Source organism: Anser anser, assembly GCF_964211835.1.
Source record: "Anser anser genome assembly, chromosome: 8".
In the NCBI taxonomy this organism is placed as follows: domain Eukaryota; kingdom Metazoa; phylum Chordata; class Aves; order Anseriformes; family Anatidae; genus Anser; species Anser anser.
This window is the reverse complement of record NC_139728.1, coordinates 4,104,097-4,131,826: the sequence shown is the minus strand read 5'-3', so window position 1 is coordinate 4,131,826 and position 27,730 is coordinate 4,104,097. Positions and strand designations below refer to the sequence as shown.

At 38.0% G+C, this 27,730-nt stretch overlaps 1 protein-coding gene and 1 long non-coding RNA gene across 7 annotated transcripts in view; one reads left to right on the top strand and one right to left on the bottom strand.

Annotated features, from left to right (window-relative positions):
- Positions 1-27,730, top strand: part of LOC310903460 (uncharacterized protein) — a 490,104-nt gene that overhangs the window by 368,712 nt on the left and 93,662 nt on the right. The window lies entirely within an intron of this gene.
- Positions 19,581-22,109, bottom strand: LOC310903274. Its single transcript, XR_014587414.1, has 2 exons — positions 21,868-22,109; positions 19,581-21,495 (listed from the first exon to the last, which is right to left on the bottom strand). It is a non-coding gene; the product is annotated as an uncharacterized lncRNA (long non-coding RNA).

Genomic DNA, 27,730 nt, shown 5'->3' with positions numbered 1-27,730 from the left:
TGGCACATACTTCACCCGTGGTGAACTTTCTGTAACCGGTCTTCAGAAGTGAAAGCATGAAGAGACAGTGTTTTAAATGCAGTGTCTTTGGGGAAAACAAAAAGCAATTGATGGTTGAAGGTCTGAACCAGCTGCTTTCTGGAGTCCAGGGAGCTATAGGATTTGCTGATGCTTCTGTACTTTGATGGTTTTGTCATTTAAATCCCTGTTCAAGACTGTAAATACTTGTAACTGACAGAAACGCTATTCTCTCTGCCTCCACTTTCTTTCTTCCTAAAGGAAGCAGGACTCAGCACTGGGATTTGCCCTTTGCCTTTCCCTTCCCTCTGCCTTGGCAGCTGTGACAACTTTCTCACCTCTTTCAACTGTCTAACACTCAAATTGTGTTCAGAAAACACGGGCGCTCTACAGGAGAACAGCAATGCATAAGACACAGGGCTATGGATGGTTGTGATACAGGAGGGAACCAAGAGGGAAGCTGAGCAGCCTGCCCTGGCCTCTAAAGCACCACATTATCATCCTCTTTCTCCAACGGCTGCTGCTCTGGCTAAAGCATGCCCAAGCACAGCCTGTCTAGATTTGTCCTCCTTTCATCCCTGCCCCCAAATCAAGAACGCCTCTGGCTGCCTTCAGATGTTCCTGCTGCTCAGCAGTGGGGCTAGCTCAGGTTAAGCAGTACAAGTATTGCTGGCAGCCTGGGGGGGTGATGGGCTCGAGGAGGGTGGTCATGCTGGATCAGAAAAGGATCTGTTTAGCCCAGCATCGTTTGGCAGTGTGCAGCTGGCAGTGAGGAGGTGGGAGGACAGGAGTGCACGAGGATGGGGGACACCCATGAAGGATGTACAACACCTGAGTTAATGGTGTGGGGGGGGGGGGAGGGGTAGAAGGTCATGACAGGAAGGAGCACCATCTGGAGAGAAGTACCTGGACCAGCAGATATTCTACCCCCTTCTGATTTTTCCTCCCACCAAGAGTCCTTGGAACAGCCCCTGCCTTCCTCAAATCTCTTTTAACGCATTTCTTTGCTTAATAATTTATTTGAACATGCTACTTTATCTCATTGCCCCTGCAAAACTCCACCTTATCTACAGGGCAACAAGCTGCGAGTTGTCTGCTGATCAGTGTTGTGGTACCCTACCCCACAAATACACCATGCCTAGGTGGCAGCCAGTGCTGGCAATGTCAGCCCTCCCATATCCCCGTCACCTCGCCAAATGAAATAGACTTCTTTTACTGTGCTTGCAATAAAGAAAAAACTTGCATTACCCTAGTTATAGTGTCTTTAAGAATTACAGTCCAGAGATAACACTTGTTATTTTAGCCTGCCTGAACCCTGCAAGCCAGTTGGGGGTTAGGACTACCAAGATATGGGTGTCTTAATCTTCCTGCTGAAAAATAAATGGGGAAGTACAGAGTGCAAGACTAAAAGGAGCACCTGGTCGTTCTCCCTGCCAAGTAGTCCTGTGTCCCTGCCATTCCTCCACAGGATGCTTTGCAAGGCTGCACAGATACAAAGGCAGCTGCAATGTCTGACAGTCACACTCAGTCTGTCAGGTTGCTCCCTTTCTACCGTTTTGGACATGCTTCCTCTATGGTTTCGTTTTAAACCACTGTCTCCTCCTCCTAACTTGCTTTGATACCACTGTTTGTCCAAATGACAGGTTGCTTGTTAAGTTATTGCCGTGCTCTAATTTTTCTTATTCTACTTCTCAGCCAAGAGGAGAAGAAATATCTGCATGTCCACATTGAAGTCTGGGGGGGAAGCTGCTCAGTCATTCCTGCCAACCAGACTGTGTTCTTTACAAAAGATCTTATTTGCTATATGCTACTGAAGTATGGGAACTGTAGGTAATGAATAGGCAGTGTCCCACTATGGCTCCTGCAAGCAGTGCAAGCTATCAGTGTTGCTAAGCATACAATGGTTTGCCACTAGGTGAGGAGTGAAAGCAAGCAAACACAAATTACTTTATTCCGGCTGTGTCTGTTATTTTGCACACTGTTGGGGCATAGATTTTTCCATCCCCAGTCTCATAATGCTTCTTCAGGAATTAGATGGTAACTAAATTTCCAAGAAAGATAGTCCTTTACAGTAGCACCTGAAGGGAAAATAAATAAAGTGTTTGGTTTGGTTTTTAATGTAGTATTTTTAAATATTTCTATGAAAATTACAGCATCAAATCCCATACTAAACAAAGGATTATGGTATAGATTTTTTGACATTTTTCTCAACCTTGTAGGTATCTGCGCTAGTATGTGTTTGAGGTACTAATTTATTTTAAACGTGTCCTTTTCTCACTCTAGTTAGATAAGCAAGGAAATGGTTAATTTCTGATATTTTAGTGACATTAGGTAGAAAAGCCAAATAGAAATATTACATCTGTCTTGGGGAGGTTGGTTGTTAAACTGTGAGCTGAAAATGAGATTTTGTTCTGCAGTCAGACCTTCACAGAACCTTTTTTCAGGTGGGAGTGGAGTCTTGCAGTTTAACCACACAAGACTACTTAGAGGCAGACTTCCCTTGTTTAGCACCTGTAGAAGGTCTAAAATATGAATGTTTGTCTCCAAGTTTGAGCATTTGTGAGGGTAAAATGTATTAACTTTTAAAGCTACTGAGAAATTAAAAACAAAACAAAACAAAACACCTCTCAAATGTAAGCAACTTCAACATTTGCAGTCCAAGTTTTTATGCTTATTTATCCTAGTTAAAACTGGAGTGGTGGTTGAGCTCACCCTAGATTATCTATCATTTTACAGATGTTTTGTACACCTGGAGTAAGACAGCTTGGTGTTCAGTGAAGGAATCTGACATTGTCTGCTTTAGATTCACTTAGGTTTTTGTTAATTCTTATAATTCCCAATTCTCAGCTCCCAAATCTTTCTTTCATCTGTTTTCATTGCACTCTTGCTTGGGAAGAATCACCACATATTTCTGTAAAACTAATTAAAAAGTCAAAATATCCTGAAGAGATCACTTTCAGAATTACCCTTCTTTCAAAATTTCAGAATTGCTTTCTGGCCAAGTCTGTTTATCACTGCAAACGCCTCATCTCACACTTTTGATTAATGCTTCACATTTTGTGTGAACAACAGAATAGCTCTGTAACTGGTTGTGCATGACTGCCGGAACTGTGGGGAAAAAGATTCCTTCCTGATCTCCTCATAAATCCTCAGATGTCTTGAAAGGCCCCTCGTTTTATCACCAATACGACAATTCTAATAGTGATTGATATGACTTATCTTTTCAAAGCCAGATTTTGAAACCTTCTCAAGATTCTCCCCAAATGGCATAAGTCCTGCACTTCTCAGTCTGCTTCCTCTTTGTATAGATTTCAGGTCTTATACAGTTATTACTTAACTGGTTCTTCACTCAATTCTTTGGTGATAGAACAGCACGTGCTTGAATGTCGACTGTTTGGCTCTTGCAGCAAGGCTAGTTTAGCACTTGTGCTCTTGTTCATGCAATGGCAAAGTAGTCAGTGTGTAACTAAGAATGAAGCAATACAGAGAGAGCAGTACTGTTCTAATGCTCTTCTTGTTGACATTTAATTCCCTGGATATTCTTTGAAATAGTTATTTTTTCTATAAAAGCAACACTGCTGTTGCCATTAACAGGCTTCTTGATATCTCTTGCTCTAAGGGAATTTTTAGTAGCCATACATTATGTACCACATGCATACCTGTGCATGGAAATAGAGTCACTGAATTGATGTAACACATTATTACTGCCTACCTTTTTAAGCACTCACAAACGTGGCTATGAAAAATTAAAGGTAGCTACAGTGAAACTGTTGATCCACTAAAGTAGAATTACTCAATCTGTATCTAATCAGCTTGAGCCATCCTATCAATACCAAGATGAAAGAATAGTTTCCACCCTTCTAGTAACTAGCCTTGCAAATGCCTTCTTGAAATTGTCATGCTGAATTACATTGTTCTTATCATTTGCAGATCTTTTTTTGAAATCAGCCCCAGGTTACATGCATATTGGATTACCATGCATCAAAGAGATTAAAGTAGGTGTGTTATAAAGATAAGGGCTTTTTCTTATTCTACTTTCAAGAAATTGCATTAGAAAGACCCTTCAGAGAAAACAAAAAAAAGGGCTCAGAGGAACCAAGCTGGAAGCAGCAGCACGCAGAAAATTGCAGAATGGCTGACAGGTTCCTGACAATATACACTGGTGCTTTGTTTCTTGCTTTAATGTGTGTTTTATAGCCTCATGAAGAAGCATAAAGTTAGGCATTAACATGTGAGAATAGAAACTACTTACACATTATCTGCTCATTTTATAGTCTTGAGAAATTATAAAGAAAATCACAGTTGCTTTCAGATGCTAATTTTCTCAGGTACTCCTCACTGACAGACCTGATATGAATTTATAGGTGACCAAAAATCTTTCAAAATGCACCCCTTGAGTTTATTCAGCAGTCGTAGAGGAAGGAGTGAGGTGGGACATCTATTTTTAGAATTTATTTTATCGTGAGGTCTGGAAATTTAAAAGTTACGTCTGATCCTATTCCCACAACATATTAGCAATAAAAAGCCCACAACATGAAATTGTGAAGAATTCATATGTAGCCAGTCATAAAACTATTTCAGAGTGGTAAATATGCACATAAGGATCAAAACCAATTTTGAGATCATTGAAATAACAGTTAAAGTGTGGAAGAAAAATAAATTCTACTTGGGAGGGGAAAAAATTGCTTTTGAGAATGGTGTAGATGTCTGCCTTGTACTTTTGCTGACTGAGGCAGAATCCAGGTCAGTGCCCTTCAAGTCAGTAATCCAGTTATTGAAAGCTGACAGTTTATCTGATGATGATTTCAAGAGCCTTGGAGATATAATGATGAGAAGGTCTAAGATACTCAGTAACTCAACTTGAGAGATAAACAAAAGCATGAAACTTCAAGTGAACTGTATCAAGTATAACCGAATAGAGGTTATCTGTCATTCAGTAAGTTCTCTTAAAAGGACTGGTTTGGAGGCTTTATGACTTACATAGTCTGTTTTTACTGAGCTTTAGTTGATTAGCAGTTAACTTTTAAAGTACACATGCCTCAAGGTATCTGAATATTCTGCTTAGAGCATTATAAGGAATCCAATGAGTTGGTCTGTTTTACCAATATCATAAACTCTTAAAACTAAGTAAGCTGTATTAGGAGGGAATAGAATGTAGTTAAGATCCTAGAATGTGAAGTGGGAAAACAAAAAACTGTAGGGGGGAAGCAGGTGAAGATGACTTGGAGAAGACTGCAGATGTTATTCAACACATCTCAGGAAAAAAATAAATATATATATATATTCAATGGAAGATTTAATGCTAAAAACAAAACAGAGTAGGAAGCGTGTAACCTGTGGTGGTCCGATCTCACTAGTTTGCCCTGGAGTGCCTGTGATGAGAGGGGGGCACCCTCCTTGTTACCCCCTGCAAGGGCAGCAGGGGAAGGAGGAGCCCCCAACCCAATTCCTCTCAGTATAACACATCAGGGGAAGAGAGGAAGATGTCCTTCATCTGTTTGTAATTAGAATGTTGTTCAAATTGCATTTCAGGACTAAGCACCGTATCACACTAGTGGTGATTAATTTCTAAGAATGCCCAGTACCTATCACTAAATTAATGAATTTGGGCATGTTGCCTGAAGACTAACTTATTGGCTGCTCAGCTTTCTTAAAGTGCAATATAATCATAACAATGGTCTCCGCCTCCTGCATGCACCACCCTAGATCATAAAACAGCGAAGGGAAAATGTATCACTTGACTTTCTTAAGCATGCTATCATGTTGTGAGCTTGGAGTCACTCTGGACCCATCTCATGTGGTCTCTTATTCTAGTCAGCTTTTCTAAAATGGTTTCTGGCAAATGTAACCCTTCTCAGGGAAATAGCCTGCCTTGGGGCACAATTGGTGCTGGCATTTTTTTTTATTTTTTCTTTTAACCGTTCTTCAGCTTTGGGATGGATGTGAGATGGTGAAACTTACAGAGGAATAATTTCCTGTGTTATTTCCCCTGTGTTTATATCGGGAGATATTTGAATATGCTGTGTGAATTGTGCAGCTGCAAGCTGATGGTTAACAAAACAACTCTAACACAGAGTTCTTGAGTATCTTTGCATATAACTCTTTCTTGTATCCTCATCACCTGCAGTGGTCATATGATTATTATTTTTAGACTATTACTAGCAGTACCGACCTGCTTGCTAGATCTGTCAAATTAATCTTTCCAACAAATATTGACATTAATAGTAACTTCATTTTTTTTTGTGAAATAAAAATATAAAAATTAATTTCACCAGGACATGAGAAAAAATCTCAAATTAGCAGGGCTGCATTAATATTAGAAAAAGTTAACTAATATGTGCCAACTGATAGTTTTGTTTTTCACACAGACAAAAAGAAATCTCAGCCATTATTTGTGGATATTCATTTAAGAAAGTCCATGAAACATTGAATGTGCTGATTCAAAGATAAAAATATTGCTAGATTTCATGTGATACAATTATATTAGTGAGCTTTTTGAAGTCTTCACTCCTATTACTTTAGAATTAGTTACAGCACTGCGATTATTTCAAGGGAAGCGAAAAAGTAGTTGGATAGTTTGCTTTTCTTCCTTATTTTTTGATTAATTTATTAGGAGTGAGGTGGGGAAGCTTCCTTGTTGCTACTGGTTCCTACCACATTGTCTCTGCACTGACAAAATGCTTTATGATAACTTCTTTAAAGTGGCTTTTTTCTTAGAAACTTTGTCTAAAATGGAGATTACAGAGTGAAGGAAACATTTTAAATGCATTACTAGTTTTGAATAGGAAATATCCTGCTAGACACTTGTGAGCCTTTTAATGTGGACTAAGATGACAACAGACACTTTAGGGTCATTAGCAAACAGTGGGCCTCATCTGGAGCTTCATTAAGATTTGCCACCCAGCAAACTTATGTACATTTCCCTTATAGATAATGCTTGATGTTTCCTTATTTTGGAGGCGTATCTTTAATTATGTGATTTTATTCTCCTTCCATTGCTTCCACAGAAGCTCCTGATACTTAAGCCTTCCAGTTCTCTGCTTGGTGCTACTGATTCTTAGCCCAAATAATCTGAGTCCAGATGATTATAATGTCTTAATTAAAGAATTTTCATTTCCTGTAAGGAATAAGAATGTAGATCAGATGAATTAATAAAAGCTGAAGATCTTTTTTTATGCTAATAATTTTCCAAATAAAAGAAGGAGAATCACAGAGTATATGTCAGCACTTTAGTATCCTTAGTATCCTTTAGTATACTCATCAATAAGTTTTTAAGATCTCGTGGCTCTTTCATTTCAAATTTAATTAGGCTGTATCATTCTCATAGTAACTTCTTTGAAATAAATACATCAATGCATTCAAATATTGGATTTCAGCACTTGGAGTGAAATGCTGGTCTCTTCTGTGATATCACAAAAATCTTATGGCAGTAAGAGAACTAAATTCGTGCTTCAAATCAAACATTGCTACCTAGTTCTTTACAGCTGCCAGCACCTAGCTAAGCTAAAGATGTCTGATTGCTCAAATTTCTGAATTTTGCTAGCTTACCTCTTACGCATGTCACTTATCTCCAATTCTTTGTGTGTTACTGTGTAAGTATTATGGGTACACAATTCCTGAATTGTGACCTTTGAAATTATTCCATGGCTAAGAGCTGCTGGGTGTGTAGCAGATGTGCTGGAGCACTGAAGTGGGGGAAGACTTGCAGTTCAGCTGTGTACTGAAATGTCTCTCCTGATGGAGTGCTTGTCCGTCATGGGAAGGGCAGGGAAAAGACAGTCACTGGGTGTGAGGACTGGATTCAATGTCCTGCAGCCAAGGACTTGGATTAGGAGTAGCTCTCCAGTAGCTCTCCAGTAGCTCTCTCAGTCCCGTTGTTAGACAACAAATCCCCTGCATTGCAACCATGCCCGACTGGCTAAGAAGATACGTACAGCTCAAAAGGCAGAGTTACTCCTTCCTGGCTTTAGCATCTCTACACCATTCTCTCTGGACACTCAAGTCATGCAGTAACAGGCCCTATGTGTGACCTTAAGAATGTCACATTGCTTTTGATTATGTTGTCCTACTGATCAAATACCAGTGACGCTATCTGCATAAATAAAGTTGCTGAGGGAAATATTGCTGTGTAATAACTGACAACAAACGTGTTTGTTACTGCATCAAAATTTTGCTTGATCCAAGAGTTTCCAAATAACTTTTGAAAACTGAACTTCTTGCAAGTATTCCATCATTTTTCAGTTTGTCCAGCTAGTTCTGTTATTTAGTTTAGCTATGTACAGTGCTTAAATAGTTCCAAAATCTGCAGAAAAAAACGAACACGTGTCTCTTTTAGCCATAGTGTTAGGCTCTATTGTCTCTTTAGTCTTGTGAGAGTTCTGAAAATGATGGGAAGAACTTGCCATCATTGGTTTTGATACATTGCTAGATTTTTATTTCATTTTTGCATTACCAGGCACATGTAAATGAAGAATATTCTTGTTTTCTGTAAAAAGCAGAATAGTTATGGAGGGGAAAAAAAAAAAAAAAAAGAGAGAGAGAGAAAGAAAAGCAGATGTTGCAGTTATACGTATTGTCTAAAGAGCTACAGGTCTGGCAGCAAAGCAGAGGACCTTTGGTTCAATACTGAGCACGCCTGACAGTTACGCTCAGCTTTGATAAATGATTAAGTATGCTGAAAAGTACATTGCTTAAAGCATCTGTGGCTGAGTAGCATTTTTTAGGGCAGTATATCAAGGGATTAAAGTAAAAGAAAGGAGTTCTTATCATATTAAAATAACTCTTTAGAAGGAGGCTTTCATTCCTGCTGCATTCAGGAAAACAACAATGCTCTGATTCGTCATCTTCACTCTTCCCAGATAACTTTTGTCTTTGTCTTTATACAGCTGGGTTATACATTCTTCTGAATAAATAAGTGGCTGGTTACCAGAAACATAAAAGAAACCCTGAACTTTTTAGAGCATTAAATTACAGACAAATGACAAGGATTTCTTCATGTGAATACTATTTGTGGTAGACTTCAGTAAAACCAATCTCATGGTATAAGTGTGGAAACTTTGGTGTGTAACTTAAGAATTAATCTCTTGTGGTTAAGATGGCATTAGGTTATAAGCTTTAAGTGGAGAAACTGGTTTAATCTAATTTTCAGAATGGTGATGATTTTCCTCTCAACCAAGACAGAATCCCAGTAGATAATTAACTGTCTGTGGGTTTTGAGCTTCTTGTTCCGGAAGAGCAAGGCTAAAAGTTTTTTCAGAAGAAAAAATAGTGGAAGAAAAAAGTTTTACATTTAGATGTGTCTGTAATAGAATAAATTTTCATTTTCATACTGTAGGAAGTTGCTACAGAAGAAAAGAATGTCTAAACAGGTGTACAAAGGTAGGTTTTGATTAGCAAACATCAGCTTTCTTTCAAATTTCAGGTCAGTGCTACAATTACTGAATTAAAATCCAAATATATTTTATATTTTGTTAAATATAAAGCTAGAGTTCTGGTCACTAATCAGGTGCTATAAACTAAAATATTTGCTTTTTTTTTTATTGAAAGGATTAATAAGGGACTTCGGGTCTGTATAGCATTCAGTCATAAGTAATGTGTGGGTTCCTTGGTGTCTCAGAAACCTTTCTATGTTTGCTGCAACACACAAGTTCTGACAGAAAATGTGTTAGGATTCTCAGACCTTCTTAAGATTTTGTGACCAGACTCAAAATGTCCCCAAGGTTTTATGGCATAAAGTGACTGTGAAGCCACACACTTTCATTCAAAGGTAATGAATTTTAAGCTTCAGTACTGCTAAAATATTGTCAATCATGTAAAACTTGATCTAATGTACACTGAGGACAATGAGTGTCCTTGCTTCAGCGGGCATCAGATCAGCCCTTACTCTTCAATCTTCACTTTTATTAGTGTGATATCTTGAAGTCTTTCCAGATACTGCGTATGTTCCCACTTAAGGTAAATAATGGATCAGAAGCTTTTTCCCTTTACCACCTTCTTAAGACAGGCATAGATGATGAAAGTGGTAAGTTTGGGGGGAAAAAAAAGTGTTAGAGGTATTAAAAGTAAATTTAAAGTCCAGTAAGTAACAGCCACTATAGAGTTACCTGGAATGATAGGGAGAAGAGGAGCAGATGAGCAGACAGGCAAAGTAAAACAGATTTGAAATGACCTGAGGAACTGTTAGTTGCTGTTCTAGTTGTTCCAGAAGACAAAGATGGGAGATCAGTGAAAGGAGAAACAAATTTACCTCTACAGCTCATGAGCAGCTTTTTCTCAGGACATACATTTTTTTCTGAATATTTTAATGAGAATAAGTAAAACTTCTTATGTTAAAAACCAATCTCCAAGAAAGTCAGACAGTCATCAGAATAAAATGGAGTTAGGGTGCCAAATTTCCATTCCTTTAGAGAGATTTCAGATGAACAGTATCTACACTGTGTTTAACAGTGACTGTGGGAAGCTGGTACGTGCTGAATCCTGTTATGCCCCGTAGTGGACACTCCCCCTTTCTGCTCCTTGACTACACCTTGTGATTTAATGTAGTATCACCAAATTCAATACAGTAGCAACACTATTGTAATTACATCAAGAAAGTGTAGTGCCTGTTGTTCATAAGCATGCACACAGCAAGCAGAGGAAGGAAGGAACTGGAGGAAGTTTCCCTGCAGGCTGCATTGCCAGAGTCTTCCTGGGCACACTTCTTCATACTCATGTAAATTAGGTATGCATTTGTTCTGCTATAACATAAGGGGTCCAGTATCTGTAATGTATAAAAACAAAAACTGTAATGCCAGTTGAAAAATGTCTGCTGCATCTTTTTAAGATGGTGAAATTATCTGCACACTCTTATGAAGAAGAGTTAAAAACTCTAACACTTGTTGAGTGTTGTTTACGTATTAGCAGTATGGAGCAGTTGAAAAGTCATATTCAGTTGAAGAGTCATATTTTCAAGGGCTTTTAAATTTGCATGAACAACAATATTGAAGTGTTGTGAGATATTTTTTCTTGGTCAAAGAGAATTAATCCCACCTCACAAATTCTGAAGCTTCCATTTCCAGACTATGAGCCAGTGTCTCTTTATGAAATAAAAAAAAAAAAAAAAAAAAGAGAGAGACTGAATCCAGTAGCATTATCTTTCTGCATTTGGCCTCCAGAGTCAGGGAAAAGCACACTCAAACATCAAATCTCTCCTCCCTGTCATGTGTTGCTGAAGGCTGTTGGAGTGAGTGTCAGTGTCTCAGAAGACAAGGCATAGCTTTCCTTTCAGTGGCTGAATTGGGATGATACCCTCTACTTAGGAAGTTGTGTAATATTTGCAAAGATTAAAAAAATATATCTACCACCAAAAAAAATGTGATAGGAGTTTGGTCTTGCAACTACGTATAGCTTGGTCTAAACAAAATGAAGTGATGGTGTCCTTATAAAATATATTGATGACACAATTCCTTAGGCCCGGAATGTAACAAAAGAGCTATAATGTACAAAGTGCAATGTTTTGCATTTAAAAAGCAAAGACCAGTAATTTCATCAATAAGACAAACTCTTCAGCTGAGGGGGGCAGAGGAGCAGAAGGGCCTTGCAGCATTAATTAGTTAGATATTGGCTAGAGGCCAGTTGCAAGATGCAGCTGTTTTTCACAGCTGAACTTTTCAGCTGAGGTAAAGTCAAATCTCATCTGCAATACCATGCACTGCTCTAGTTAAACAATTTGAAAGATGTTGGAATACCTGAAGCAGAAATGTTTTAAGATGGATGCAGCTGAGGGTCTTGACAACCCCTTTTGGACTCTGGAAAGGAAAGAGATGAAATGGTTAAAAATCATCCCTTGAGGGTTTGCTCAAATAACAGCATAGTACCTTGTGGCAGGAGCACCATTGCTGGGATTGTGGTGTGGAGTGTGCTGAGTAGTTCTGCTACTGCTTGGTCTGGATTTAAGAGACTGCACCTTTTCCCACCATGTGAATTTTGCCACCAAGGAGAGGAGAGAAACTTCAGCCTCCACGTTCATATCTGTGCAATATCTGCCTTTTGGTGGAATCCTTTTAGGAATATTCCAACAAAGTAAGAGCTAGGAGTAGATCCCTGTCTAGCAATCAAGTAAGTGCAGGGAGAAGAAATTACTTCAGGAGAAAAAAAAAGGGTGCAAAATCAGCACTGTTGCAAGTTCAATTCATTATACATCTTTACGTATATAAAAATATATATTTATAATTGTATATAAGCACGCACATGGTATGAATAAATGCTTTCTGGAGATCTGAGAGTTTCTGGAGTGCAAAGACTAGTGCTTATGAGGGAGATTATATAAAATGATATGCTATAGTAGGCATTTGCACTGAATGGTACTGAAAAGTCCTTTTAGCCATGTATGCTGGGTTCAGAGCTGGGAATGTATGTTTCTAGATACTCATGCAGTGACATCAATTACTGGGATTTAGAAGTCTGTATGTCATACGAACAATATTTTCTAATCATAGAATCACTTATGTTGGAAAAGCCCTCCAAGATCATCTGGTCCAACCTTTAACCTAGCACTGACAAGTCCACCATTAAACCATTTCTCTAAGCACTACATCAACACAATTTTTGAAGACCTCCACGCACGGTGACTCAATTACTTCCCTGGGCAGCCTGTTCCAATAGTTGACAATGCTTTCAGTGAAGAAATTTTTCCTAATATCCAACCTAAACCTCCCCTGGTGGAACTTAAGGCCATTTCCTCCTGTCTTATCACTTAGTGCTTGGGAGAAGAGACTGATCCCCACCTCTCTATATCCTCGTTTAAGGTAATGTCTAATGTTCTAATGTGATGGAAAAGTAGACTTAATCCTTCCTATAAACAGCACATGAAACACCCTGTGACACACACTGTTCAGTTCTATAACAGCATTCCTATAAACCATACACAAAATGGTAATTTCATGCAGCCTCAAACTCATAGATCGAATGAGGTTTGGTAATTAACTGTTATTTTTCATAGGCTATCTTTAGATATATTTGTCAGAATGAGTCAAAAAGCTAGAAATGCCATATTACGTGGTTGTATTTGGTAAGATATCAAAGCTGTTAATGGATCAGTAGAGCAAAATAGATTATTGATTTTCTCAGCTATTAAATGAACAGATTATGCACTATAGCAGGGATAAAGATTTGCAAAGTATAGATCCCTAAAGATGTCCATTGCCTTCAGGATCGAATGTAGACAAAAATGCATGGAAATGCTCTTCAGTGGAACCAATAAATTCAACGATGTTGAAAGCCTGTATTTCTGTAACATACGAAGCATTTAGGTTATGGATCTTTTTTTCTTCCATCCTTTCCTTCCATGCTTTGAACAGCAAAGTTCTGAAATTTTAGTTTTTAGAGCAGTGGAATTCTAGCTGCAGACATCAAACCCTATGGATGTTTAATCAGATAATGTTTGCAATCCTATTACAAGCCAACCTATGTTACAGGCTTGTATTTTTTCGATGAGTGAGAAAGAGAAAATGTCCATGGAAGATAATATATTCAAGGAGAGTTTCAGAGCTTAAGCCTGCCTTCCTTCCACCCCTCCACCCTCCCCCTCCAGTTTTATGGCACTGTCTGCAAGACTCAGACATCTTGTACTTTAACACTTAATTGTGGAAAGCAATGATAGTACCATCAGATACTGCCAGGTCAGCTTTCGGATGTGTTCTGCATTGGTTCCTGTGGCACGCTCATTTTATTTATATTTCAACATATCTGAATTTAAATGTATCATCTGGCTTCATAGAAAAAAAGTAGTGTATGCTATGTTTGAAAACTGAAGTAAAATAAGTTTATTTACAGCAGGTGATTCTTGTTCACAAGAAAGAGGCTTCTGTTAAATACAGGAGCCCCCCAAGATTTATCTGTGAATTAGGAGTAAATTTCTACGTCGAGGCCCTCTGCGGCAGAGGCAGCAGGGGTTATTTCTCCTACCTGCCTAGGGCCCAGGTCACCTGTGTGACTGCAGATTCAAACATGTTTTTGGAAGATGATTGCTGATAACAGCAGGAGTTTGATGGTGATCTTATCCATTTGGATTTTGTTTCATTTGGGATATCCAAGGGGCTTGCTCTATGTATTTGTCTTATCATGGAACCATAGAGTGGTTTGGGTTATATATAACAGGCCTTAAAGATCATCTAATTCCAGTCTCTCTGCCATGGACAGGGTTACCTCTCACTAGACCAGGTTACTCAAAGCCAGAGGTCTTCCTAGAAGCTTTATTCGTTCAGTTCGTTCGTGCTCCATTTTAGCGCATAGAGAGAGCCCTGGGAAAGGTAGATGTTAAGGACAGAGGTGTTGCCAGTGCTTTCAAGAAGCTGCCCTGAGCTTTTTCCTAAAACCTAGGTATGCAGCTATGTATTGCCCTCTCCATGACTAGTTGTGTGCAGTGTGAATAAGATTTAAAGTATCATCTTGGCATGCAGAAAGAAATGATGGTAATACAGTGGATAGTTCTTATCCTTTTTTCTTTTTCTTTTTTTTTTTTTCTTTTTAGGTAAGGTTTTGTTCCTCTTGTTCAAGAGATTTGATATATCTGGGGGTTACTTTTTGAAACATGCACTAAAATTATGACTAGGTAACCTATGTCACTATTCACATTTCTGTTGTAACAGCTTTTCTGTTATAAGTAACAGTTTTCTTTCATATGAAATAACATGTTGAGTGGTAGGGGACGTAGGCTGTCTCATGTTTCATGTAGGAAAGATGTTGTTCCCAGCTAGCTGCTGTGAAGCAAACATCTTTCTTCAAGTTTGTTCTGTATGAGTATCCCTCAAAGAGGAAGCCCAAAAGTGGATGTTCTTTCTGTTTTCCTTTAAATTAAATTTTACTTACTTATCCGTCAAGTATCTGATTTTATTCACTCCTTCATTTTGTGAAGTGCAAAACACAATCTTATCTATGAACCTCTGTGCTTTGGGGATTCAGGTTGTCTTGATGTCTCTCCTTCTCTGTCTTCCTGGTTTTTAAAGAGCTTTTGTTTTATTTATGTGCATGCCCTTGGAGGCATTTTCAAAGTGACATGGCATAGATAAAATTATAACCATTTTAAAGATTGATATATTAGGGTACAAAATGTGTTAAGTGGTGTGTAAATTTAAGCTTGTTTCTTATTTTCATAATCAATCTTGACGTCTTTTCCACTAGCCCTCATTTTCTCTGAGTAATGTTGCAAGAAGTGACAGCAAATTTTTTTTAAACCATACATTTCCTGAAAAGAATTGTATGTCAAAATTACTAAATATAAAGCAAATATATAACTGATTGTAAAATGCTCAGTAATGCTGAGTATTGCAGTGTTGTCGTTTGCGTTCATCTTACCTCTATTACTTCAGTATCTTCTTATTATTGGCATTCTTTATCTACACACTCTATTTTTATACCCTACTTGTAGCTAAGTTAGAATATTCTATCAGTGAGTGCCAAATTATTCTGAGACTATAGTCTCTGTCAGAGGTAGCTTTTTATTTCTTCCATCGTATTTTCCTAGATTTTTTTGAACAGTTCACTTGAAGTTACCCTCTCTAGTTTTGGCAAAATAAATCATGAGAGTTCAAATTACCTAAGGTCAAAAACCTTTTTCCAGAAGGACTTACATACTAAATGTATTAAGAAATGCGTTGTAACTCTTAAAAGGCAAAGTGATGAATAAGTTATCAAAGGAACTTTTAACAAGAGTGGAAGTAATATATATCCCACAGGAAGCTATTATGAGACCATTAATACCACAAGCCAAAGTTTTACTTATTGAATATAATCTAAATTGCATTGAACTCACCAACTATCAAGGGAAATAACTGAGTTGCTGTGGCCTTGTGGTTGATCCATTCATTTTATTTTTCAAAATACCTTTCTTCCTCCACTCTTTATTTACATTAACAGTTCAAATAAAATTATATGAGCTACAGTGATTTGGAAATCCATTGTTCATAACAGGGTGGTGTTCTTTGCCTATGAATAATAGAGACATTTTTCCTGATTGTCTACATGTGATGCCTCCAAACACTAAGGTTTTACTTGTGTAATTTACTACACAAAAGGAGACATGCAGTAAAATATTACAAACGGCAGCACTTGAGCCATACAGTGCTCTGCGTGCAGTGCTCTTTTAGACCCTCTGAGCATGTTACATTTTGGTTGCACCCTTCTTGAAAGACTGTGAGCGTGGCCAGCACAGTGCTGGAGCAGCTGGTTGGATTTGCTGGAGTTCTTCATGCCTTCCAAGCTGAAGGTGTGCTTGGGTGTTCTGGGAAATGATGGCCAAAATGACTTTGCAACTTACCTCACTTACAGACAAGTAAGAAGTGGTGGTTAAGGGAGCAGCTTCTCTGTTGTGCAAACTATCTGTAAATCACGAATGCTAAGTTGCTGCGGGCGCTACAGCAAGCGCTGGTGTGCAGGGAGAAGAGGAAGCCTATTTAGGGTGTGCAGGGGACTGATGTATCTCTGTGCCATGTGCATCCAGAAGTGCCTCTGCCTCATGAGGAGCACTTGCCCATGACCATGTTCTGGGGTGAGGCCTGGCCCTGGCTGCAGATGCTGTTGGAATCAGTGGTGGCTCTTTCCTGGCCAGGACCCTAGTAGCAGCTGCAGTCTGCTGAACATGCTTGCACAGGTCCCAGCTTGAGGACCTGCAAGTGCCCAGTCCTCTAGCAAGGCAGCTTCTTGGTAGCTCTGGCCTTCATATCTGCAAATCAGAGCTGTCCAAGCAAGGATGGTCATCGTGCTCATCCCACCAGTGCTGTCTTATCTGTCACCAAGCCATCAGTAATGTGGTCTCATTGCTGCTCCTGCGCTGACACCTCATCTGTCAGCCCCTGGGCCATCTCCTGTCTGGTGCTGGCTGCTGCCTGACATCCCCTCCTGCAGCTAGATGATGTGACTGCGTATGATTTCATTGCTGCTCTTTCCTTTCTCTTTGCCCTCATGTGCTGTGGGATGATGGCAAACAGCTGTTTCCTTGTGAATCTCCTCATGTGAATCCCTGAGCACCACTCCGGGCAGTTTTATTGAACACGGCTTTCCCTTCTCACCCCTTTTGGTAGCAAGGTTAGCTTATCCTCATGAGTTAAATAAATACATCCTCACAATTGTTACTGACTGTACTGACTGTGCTACAATTAAGTATTACCAGCACTGTTTTAACCTGGAAACAGTTAACCCCATTTGTTCTTGAGAACCAAAAGGCACGTTGCATAAAGACAGAATTTTGCAGTTTTTGCTGTCTGGCAGAGTGAGATCTCATTTTGATATATTTAAAGAAAATGGCTAGGTCAAAGAAAAAAATAAGTTTCTCCTTGGACTCTGGGTTGTTTCCAGAAGAGAGGAAAACTGAGGCAGGGCTGGATGCCTGCATTTTCCAACCCAGATGGTTAAAGTTTCCAGGACTCTGCACAGCATTGGTTTTAAACCAGGTCTCTTGCAGTGTCCTTGCACTAGAAATTTTTGTAGGTAACTTGAGCAGATTAAAATTCCACCTATTGTATAAATACATTATTTCAAATATTTCTCATTTGTATATTGCATGTGTGTGTGCTTACTATTGGTAAGCTGTGAGAAGAGATTTATCATGAAGCCCACCATGCACTGGCTATAGTCAGAGCCTTCATTTCCCCACTGCTGTCAGCTGAGCCAGACACGGGGCTAGCTGAAGAAATATGACTGAATTTGAAAGTCCCACATTGATCACAGCCAAATACACTTCACTCCTATATTTTCTTAAAAAAAAAAGATGAACATGGACAAAATATGAAGCAAAGAAACTTTGCACCTTGAAGGTATCACAAGGCTGTACAGAAGGATCCCTACACTGTGGCACTCTCTCATGGTGAGTCAAGGTTATGCTGTTTTTGAAGTCAGTGAGAGAAGCCTTTGCAGTTACATATTTCATCATACAGGTGCTAAATACAGGCCATATATTTCATGTTACTAGTTCCTTAACCAACCCCATCTAAAATATTTATTAGTGTCTCCATTATATTTTGGTAGGCCATTAACCTCACTTTCCCTTTCAAGCTCATCAAATTAAAACATTATCCTAAGATACATAAGAAAAAAATCAATTAAATAGGATAAACTATCAGGCAATCCCCCCCTGTAATGGAGAGAACAAAGCAGAGCATCATGTCGTTTTTGTAACAATTAGCTTCAGTGGAACAAAAGCTTTTGAGAGGATTTTACTTCTTTATTTATCCTTTCTGTTCTGCATTTTTAGAGTGGTGCATTCAACGATCAATCATACAGCACATACCAAATAGCCAAGCAGTTTTAGTTGATGCTTATTATGTATGCCCTTCACATTTTTTGGCAGCTTCACTTCTATGACTCATTTTATCATGAGCTTCCACTTTGATGGCCTTTAAACTATCTATCCATAGCTGTTAAAATGACTGCAAAGCTTGAAATTCTTTCTTGGCACGACTTAATTCTATAACCCAATTAAATCAGATGGTGTGAGCTGCTTCTTGAGCATTCTTGCATGTATCTCTTATTGCTCCATTTTCACTTTTTCAAACGTTGAAGTTTGAGGAAGCCTAAGTTTCTTGCCTTTGTTTTCATGTAATACAACTAGGACTTCTTTGTCATGAAAGTGGATTTAATAAGAACTTAAGGGTTGAAAGATTTAAAATAGATTTTTTAATTTGTCCATGACAAAATTGAAATGTATTTTTACATCACCTGATTCTTAGAAGTATGGCTAGATTAGATTAGCATACCCTGCTGGGACAGATATGAGTTCTCAAATGTCTGTTTGTACTTGTTGTTGCTTTTCCTTTCCTGAGAGAACCCTTTACATGCACACCGAATATCCTTTTCAGTTGCAGAGTGTGTAGAATGAGGAAGTGTTCTGCGTGAGCCTCTCTGTATTGTTACAGTACAGGACGGCATGCATCTCTTCAGATTGCATTAAAATGGTCGTGCTAAATAGAATTACCATCTGTCTACGCTTTAAGTACACGCTAATCCCACTTCTTGAGTCCTATGTAGGAATCTGCTGCTGCCCACTGTTGGAAACAGAGCAGCAGGTTTGCCACATACGGCAGTTCTGCATTTTGATTTCACATAGCAAGCTCTTACGATCCTGAGGAGGCAGGAGCAGGTGTAGTTATTTATTAGTAGTAAAAACTGTGCAAGTGTGAGAGCAGGTTCGCTTTGGCCATTCACTTGAGGGCAAGGAGCAATGTTTATGCCTGCCTTTTTTCTGCCAGTCTGTCTCCTGTCACTGTTTAAAACACCTCCAAGCTGACTGGTGTTTGGGAAGTTCTTGATAGTTGTCACGAAGATATTAGGATATTAGAATGTCAGAGGATAGGGGACTCTGGGACCATGTAACATTACTTTTTTTCTTTGATGTATTGCACATAATAATTAGAATTTTATCATCATTAATTTTACTCCTTTTCATTAAAAAAAGTGTGTGATGTTATGTGATGATACTGTAAGAAGACTTAGCTGTGGGATACCACTGAGGTGTGTCACCAGCAAGAGTACTAAAAATGGTATTTAATTGTGCTAGAAAAACTGTGTTAGCAGCAAATCACAACATTGTAGAATAAACCAGTTATAATTTGGTACAAAGAAGAATGCTGTACTAATCTGCATTGGTAGCTGTATGGTGTTGGTTTTACAACTTGCAGCTCTTCTTCTTCACAGAATGAGTTTATTTGGTGTTTGATCTAGACAAATTGTGACCTAATTTTGAGAACTTTTCTTTAATATATTTAGTTAACTTGTACAATTATTAGTATATTAGTATATTTCAATACTAAGGAGGGAATGATGCATATATTTGTGATAGCTATGAGCAGATATCAGTTAATTTTTATAAAATAATGACCCAAAATTGATACCTTTTTTTTTTCCAAGTAAGAAATGAGCAGTGACATTGGGTGACTTACACCAGGTTAAAAAAAAAAAAAAAAAAAAAGGAGCTAGTGTCAGAGCCAAAGTGTAATTATTAGTAATCCCAGTTTCTCACAAATTTAATTGGAGCACAGCTTTCTCTTGCTCAGTATTTATTGTTAGGGAAAGTGACTTAGGGAATAGATTGTCTTCCTTGACTGTATTTACATATCATGTCAGATTATAAAAATTTAAACTCTTCTTCAGGAATTATGTACTTTTCTGTTCAGCAGCAGCATGTGAACTGGGGAGTGTTAAATTGACAACACTGGACAGAATCACTGTGCTAAAGAGAGATATAAGGGATGTCACCCTTCACTAGTGTTTTCTGTTTATTCAGTTTTACATGCATAACATTAATTTGAAGAGTTACTAATGAAATGCAAGTGTGGAGGCCAGATTGTGACCTTACTCACTCACTGAATTCATGGCATTCAGAAGAATCACGATGGATTTGTATTGCTTAGTTTTCACTTAGGAGCTTATACCAGATAAGCTATTTATAAGTCAACCCCCTTTCTGTAACAAAACAAAACTTTTTCTGAAACAAAAACTGCTTTATGCTAAAAATTGTTATCAAGGGGTGACAATGCAAAGAACAGAGAATTTGGAATGGCAGATGTTCCTGTACCTGTATTTTTAAATGCATACTTATAATTAGAAACAGAGAAACTTGGAGGAGGTAAAATAATGGTTATTTAAAATTAAGCATATATTCATGCTTTGAATCTTGTGCATACTTAAGATGTTTAAATAGAAAGGGTTTGTGGATTTTTATTTTCTCGTTAATGCACAATTTATGTGTATTCTGCCACTTAGCAGTAACAGGGGATGCCCAAATAAATCCATTGCACTGAGGGGATCTCATAGAGTGTGAACAACTAATGACTTCTTTATACCTGTGGAAATGCAAAAATGTCTCTTTAGAGATCTGAACATTTAAAGTGAGAATGCTGCATTAGGTGTTTATGGTGCGTAGCCAATAATGCAATTTAAGGTATAGTTCTCTCATGATTCAAAAAAGTGATGACATGTAGCCATTTTTACTGTTGTTATTCCAAATTTTGGTAAATATGATATTAAATATGTAAGAAAACAACACCAGTAACTAATGAAATTATCTCGATGCAAATTAGGTTATTATGTTCTTACTAAATTTTAAGGACAGGTACAAAAATTATCTGAGTAAATTAAATGGAACACTTTTACTTTCTCTTTAAGTCTGATACAAGCCATTGGAACCAGAGAAATCTTGTCCATGGTTATACTTTAGGCAAATAAATTTATAACATATCACCTCCTAAATATGTATGAGTAACATAGTGCAGTGCTTGATGTGATGAGGAACACAAAGAACAGTTAAGCCTAACTGAAAAAAAAAAAAAAGAAGAATCCTATCTTTTGTTACGCTTGTTTTCTAGTCTGTAACATGCCTTCCACTCCCCAGTGCTGTAACCTTTGAAATAAACTGTTGTAGCAGTCTTTTTCCAGGGCCTCTGTGCCGGTATCCTCTGCCTTGTTTCATGCTGTTGTTGTCTTGCTGTGATTCTTCTGGCCTTGCACCTAGAGGAGATCCAAAACAAGTATTCCACACGGAATGTTATTCCCAAGCAGACATACGGCAAAGCAAAGAACCTCTCTCTCTCAAATCCTATACCTGTGTTCAACATACTGGTCTACACTGCTGCAATTTACTTGTGCTATAATACTTTGCATCCAGCCGGAAATTTACATAGTGTTCAGCTCTGTGCCTGGGAACTTTCCATCCTGTTTCATCTTTATGAGACCTGTTCATAAAGAAGTTGTTTCTATATAAGCACTAGTACAGTTAATAAATCTGTTAGACATCAGGTTGGAGTGAAACTACTAGTTCAGATAAAGAGAATTTTTTTCCCCGAGTTAATTAAAAGCACACAACATAGGGTCACTACTTACCCTACAATGAAATTCCTCTCAGTTTGATTTCTCTGATTTGGGGACTTCATATCCTAATTCCAGATTTCTGTATGTCTTCAAAATACGTTTAGAGATAAATATAGAACAAGGTCATGATCAGGCTTGGGTAGTATTTCTTTAGCAACATTTTCAAAAAGGTTTTTCAGAAGGCTGGAATGGTCAGACAAAGCTTTTTATTCTGCTTTTTCTCTGAGATGAATAAAGCTAGCTTTTAAAAATCTGACGCAATCTAATCTTTTGATGTCCCTTAACTCCAAAGAAAATGGAATCGTTCCGGAGGGAGGTCCAAAGAAACTCCAGAAAGAATCTGGGAGAGCTTTGAAACTGATAACCAGCTGGTAGTGAAGCAGCAGGCTGCTACAGAAAGTGCTGAAAATCTAATAATAGCCTTGGAAAGAATGGCTAGCTAGCTTATGCTTTCAGAATATCTGGCTGAGTATATCCCCTTTATCCAATACCTAAGTATTTCAGCTCAAAGACCACCTGTGTAAATGATCCCTTTTAAGGATGTGAGGTATAGAGGTGTACTATGTAACGTGTGTTCTTTGCTCTATATAATCCTAATCACCATATCTTTAGTTGATTGGCTTCTGATACATGACATCTAAGATTGTATTATTCTTGTTTAAAAAAGAATGAATGTATATACGCAGAGAAAATTACTTCTCTCTTTTCTCCAAAAGACGGAAAGCTATATAGGCTTATAAAATGACATCATAACTGAGTGTGCTTAGAAAATTACATTATGTGCTTTTCTTTGAATTTCTCTACTCTGGTGGTATGGAAAGATTTTTTTAAGACCTCAAAGCTTTACATTGATGCTGAATAATTCAATCTTCGATGCATTACCCATGTGAAATAGGTTACTGCTAAATGTTATTCCATAGACTGGCTCTTCCAGCCATAGGGAGACTGAGGGTATACATAGACCACATAACGTAACACTGTGGAGACAGATCTGTCCTGAATTAGGTCAGAAGTCTGTATGATACAAACATTATTAGGTTTTATCTATCCAGTAAGGATGTTCACAGATATTCTGAAAGGGCAAAGCTAATTTTTAATTAGTCATATTTACCATAAAACTAGCTTAGTTTTGTTGCACAGTAATAAGCTATATTACAAAGCACAACATACCTGTACTAGCCATGCTGTTAATTTGCCACAGGGGTAAGACAGTAAATATAAAGGAAAACCTAGAGCAGTGGATTCAAATGGAGTTGACTTTACTGTGCATCTTTATAATGCATGGTGTCTCCTGATTTTCTGAGTGCACTAACAGCTCCAGTTCTGTACTGACACGCACACAACCTGGCCTGTCACTCTGCTGAAAAGGGTGTGTTTGTCAGGTAACAAAAATAGTTGGAAAGTGATCTGAGAATCTCAGGGCATGTTGTTGCTCACAGACCACCCATTCTATCCACAGGGTTTATGCGGGTATATTTTTGGAGTGGATCCACCACACCTAGCATGTTTTTCAGGCTGTCCTCTAAAGAGGATGTCTCAGTTTAGGAACTGCTGGTATCAGGTGATGAATTAACAGAAATGAATGACCTTTGCCAGATGCTAACCAAGGTTCCATCCCATTTCCGTTCTCAGACAACAGGAGGGGGCGAAAGAACAGTTTATTACAGTTTACAACTGTACAGCCATTACGATGTTATGCTATCCTGTGCAGACTGGCACTTTGAATGACAGGCAATGGGCTCATAAACAGAGGCCAGAAGTTTTGGCTTCAACATCTTAGTTCTTCTAGTATATAAATAGTGCCACAAATCATACTCCAGGGAAGAAATCCAAAATTTTCTGTTCATTGTTGGAATATAAATTGGAAGAAGTCAAGCACTTGAAAACTAAGCAGGTATTTTGATAAGTTTGAGCCATGAGGAGAAAAGGTTTCCTGATGTGACTGCTCAACACTGAGAAAATGTGAGCAGACTAGCAGAGACTGCAAAATGCTTTGAAATAAGCAACTGAATAATAAGCGGATAAGGAACTAAGGAGACGAAAGAGAAGAAAAAATGAGAATGAGCAGCTGAATAATAAGTGAGGTAAGAACTGAAGAGACCTAAAAGAGAGAGAGAGAGAGAGAACATACAAATAGAGAGGCATTTGTGAACTAGAGAGCACAGGAGGAGGAGTGAGATGTGTTTTCTCAGTGTTAAGAGTCCACCAGACTGAAAAAAATGCACTGCCAACATTTCAAGCTAGGGTACCCAGAATTTATTATCTAAATTTAAATGCCAACTGTAGAGCCACTGGCCTGATTTCAAAAGCAGTTCAGGCCTTACTGACCCATGTTGATTCAGCACTGCAGACACCCACCAGTGTAGTCTTAGAGGCTGGAACTTGGGCTGGGATAGTCACATTATTTTTTGCAGTGCTTAAACTTAGAGCTTTATTCATCCAACTGCTGTGTCCTCTGTTGCAGTACAGTAGTAGTAAAAATTCCGTAATCTGTGCCATTGATTTTATAAGTAAGTAACATTCTGGTTTTAAGAATATTAACAACTTGATGTATTTATTTCTTCATATTTTGTTTCTTCTATAAGTAAGTTATATTTTATTTTTCCAATTAAAGAAAATAAGGTGACAAATCTAAATTCTTTTCCAGGATACAAAAAGGCAGGTAATGTCTGAGGTGAGGCAGACTTCATGCTTATTAGTACATTGTTTGTACTTCATTATGAACTCTAGAACTCTCAATTTCATATTTTGCTATCCTTTCCAAACTGCTTCAAGATGGATACATTTAATCCTTGTATCAGGCACTATTGTGTCATAACCAACACATTGGCAGTCTTTAAACAAGAGATAAGCTTTGAGATCTTCAGTCAATTATTTGTAGTTTCCAAAGCTTTAAATCTCATCAGTGAAAATCATCTTTTCTTTCACAAAAGTTATCTTTTGCATAAAAGGTAGAGATTTACTAGACTTACATGGTCATGTGGCATCTTCACACTTGGTATGAAGTCAGCTGTTCATCATCCTCCAGGTAGATTCATGTGTGAGAGAGAAGTACACACACTTCCGGAACTCATACTCTGGGTGAGTCTAGCGAACAAATAGATACGTACATTTGAAAGGTAATAAAATTATATAATGCAATTTGACCACTCAAGTAAAAGCCAACTACTTGGAATTTGAACACAAAGATTGGTTAGTGAATTTTAAAAGGCTTCCTGCTTTAAATTATTTATCCTTTCTTATGACAGAAAACAATCAGACCTCATTTTACAGTACGATATCAGATTAACAGATTTTTTATTCTATTTTTTTTACCCATGATATTCATCACTACTGATTTAGAACAGTTGAAAGTAACCAGTGCAAGGCTCACTAATATTCCCTTCCAGAATAGTAACAGGAAGTGCTTTTGCATATGCATACTATTTGGAGTTGTTGGTTGTACTCAGGTAGCTAAACCACAAAGAAATACATTTAGTCACTGTACAAATGTTCCTACAGGAGGAAGACAAAATTATTTTAGGTTATTTTTATTCAGTTCTTCAGTCAGAAATATAAGACAATATTGATAGAGCTTTTGCCAGACAACTTCGGTTTCCCACGTGTACTTTCTACAGTTACAAACATGCCAGAAGAAATAAAAGACAGATATAAGTGGCAGGAAGCCACACAGAACTGAAGCTACAAAAAGTTGTAGGAAGAAGTGCCAGGATGAAGCAGCTGTAATGACAGTACTAGTTACCTTGGTCCATGAGGATCCTTAGTCATTCAAAACCAACCATTGTTTTCCCTTGGTTCTTCCTTATTATTGCATGCATAAATGCAAATGCAACAGTTAGTGCAAAGCTAGTGCAGAGCCCATTTCCTCCCAGTCTAATCTTTAATTGCAAGTAATGAGGAATATAAAATAATGTGTAGGAAAAAGTAGGAAACATCTTTATCTTCTCATTTTTCAGTTCTCATTGAAAACAAGATTGAAGTTGTGTGTGCCTTACAGCACATCTTCATCTTCAGTGCCTTCTCTTTCTTTGAGGAGCAGCTTCTATGTAGCAAAGTTTTTTGCTAGCCTGGAATGTACTCAGGCAACAAAAGCTTGAAAGAAACACTTCTGTAGTTCAGTGAAGCTTTTGATATGCTGTCACCTGGGAAAGTAGATGGACTGAAATGAGGACCAGACAGAGGAATATAATGTAACTGAAGAACTGCTTCAAGAGCATATGACGAGATGCATATGGTGAATAGAAGTTAGCAAACTGGAGGAGTTCCATAAGCATCTGTGTTGTAGTGCTCCAAAGAAGTGAAAAATAATATTTGGTGATGAAATTCCCAGGGAGGGGATAAATAAATAAAAAAAGTTGAAATGCCTGATTAGGACATTGCATATGAAAAAATAAATTATTTTGTTTAGTGAAATTTTAGAAATACAATGAAGTTTAATAGCACTTCTTAAAAAAAAGATATTTAAGGTTTAATCAAGCTCTTCAGCTGTACAACAAAGAGTTCTACAAACTGGAGATTCATAATTTGTTGATGGATAGACTATCTGAATGTATATCTAGGCATCACAGATGACTGGAGCTATCAATGTGCCAAGACCATGAATAAGCTCACTGTGACTTTATTGTCTGTCAGACAATCCGTTTCTAGTGGATGTATGGAACCAATGCTGTCAGTGTTCAAAGCACTGTTAAGTTCTTACCTGAAATACTGTGTTGAAATCTGAAAAACTGAATTCAGACTGGATTGGAGAGGAAGCTGTGGTATCTAACAGCATAGCGGATTAGGTCAAAGGTTACAGGTCCTTTCCTAGTCTTGTTGCAGTGAAGTTTATTTTATATTTCCTAGGTACTGATATTATGATTCCACTCTGTTGTTGATGGTGATGGTTTTAATCAAACTATCAAGAGTTGTTTTTATCACTTTTGATTGAACTAGCACCAGATTTTCTTTGTCTGCGCACACTGTAGTGTCCACACAATGGGGCTATTGACACAGTGTGCCTAAGTAGATACAGCACACTACTCGCCTTCTTGCACATCTCCCTGCTGTTTGCTTTCAATGAGATGCTAAAGTGATGCCTGCTCTCTTCTGCTTTCCTCTGGGCAACAAGTAATTTTTTTTATTATTGTTTTTTTCTAACGAGGAAGAAAATTTACTCGAAATGTACATTTTTATGTGTAAAACTAGAAATATGTTACATAAAAGGCCTCACATTCCAGTGTTTCTAGCTGAGTTTTAGTTCTCAAGTAACATTTGACAGTGTGAAATAGTCTAAAATCCAGTTAAAGTATATGTGTCTGAACAGATTAAACAGTCCTAAATGTAATTCTCTATCTTACTCTTAAATTGTAGTTGAAAGTCAAGATGCTGTTAAGTAGTGACTAGCTGGATTTGTTTCAAAAATTATCTTCTTATAGGTTCCAGTACGAAGCTTAATGTTCTGGTGTAGAGGTTCTTCAAGGTTTTCCCACTTCTTGATTTATTCCAGAAGGGGTTCTCCTACTCCCAGATCCATCCCATTCCCTCTGCTGAATGGAACAGTTTTTGCAGTTCTGGTGTCTGTGCAGGGGGGTCAGCAAGCGAACAGCCTGTCCTGTCAGACAGCATCTCTGCTCTGCTGCTGCTAGAAGACATTCAGCTCAAGTCAATGTTTTACCTAAAGAGGCCTAAATAAAAAGAACTATTATCTGTTGCATTAATATTAATGAGTGGTTATTAAGCAGTGACTGCCTGGGCAACACATCTTTGTTTCAGTTGTTTTCCATTGTAGTTGCAGTTAACATTGCTTATCTGCTAGTGCAGTGCTCTCTCACCTTTCAGGATTGAATTTGTTATGCCTATTAAGCATCCCTTGATACAGTTTTGTGTGTCATAA